Source organism: Galeopterus variegatus, unplaced genomic scaffold (genome assembly GCF_000696425.1).
Source record: "Galeopterus variegatus unplaced genomic scaffold, G_variegatus-3.0.2 Scaffold5690, whole genome shotgun sequence".
Classification (NCBI taxonomy): Eukaryota; Metazoa; Chordata; class Mammalia; order Dermoptera; family Cynocephalidae; genus Galeopterus; species Galeopterus variegatus.
The window spans coordinates 146,794-147,615 of NW_007731801.1; positions in this window are offsets into that span (position 1 = coordinate 146,794).

An 822-nucleotide genomic window follows, 5' to 3' on the forward strand; every position below is an offset into this window, starting at 1 on the left:
AGGGAGACATCCAGCAGGGGAAGGGGAAGCTCTGCAGAGACCACACGCTCTGTGGTGCCTCTGCGCATCCCAGCAGCCCGGCCCAGTGCACACGGAAGAGGGAGATGTCCAGCACAGGAGGTGGAAGCTCAGCAGAGACCACGCACCCTGCAGTACCGCCCCATAACCCAGCAGCCTGGCTGAGACCAAGCCAACCAGAGAGGTGGCTCCCGGGAGAGGCCCAATACCCGAGGCAACCACACATGCAAGGCACTACTGGCCAACTGAGCAGTCACTGAGGTAGCCATGCCAAATTGGCAACCCGAGCAACATCCTAGTCAGACAATAGTGTCAAACCTGTGGTCTGTGAAACCCCCTGCCACAATGAATAAACATNATAGATAGATAGATAGATACACACATACGAAGAAAAAATGCATCTCAAATTATGAAACTTAGTTAAATAAGCACTCAAAAGAAAAGTGATGATCTTAACAAAATAACTGGTTCTAAATTTCATTTTTATGTGCTCATCCTTTTCATTGTCCTCTCTTCTCCACAAGCATATAAGCTCTGTGACAGGAGGGACCTCATCTACTTCTTCACCACTAAGAAAAGCCAGTGCAGAGTGAAGGCACTCAACAGATATTTCTTGAAAGAGGTCAATCAACTCAAGAAAAGAGACAAAAAATAAGCCTACAGGAATCAGAACATAAAAGCATAAATTAATGACTTTAAAAGACAAAAAAGAGAGACTTCCAGTCAAGATGGCAGAATAGACGGTCCCTAGCGTCACTCTCTCCCACAAATCAACTGATTTACAACTATAAAAACATAACATCA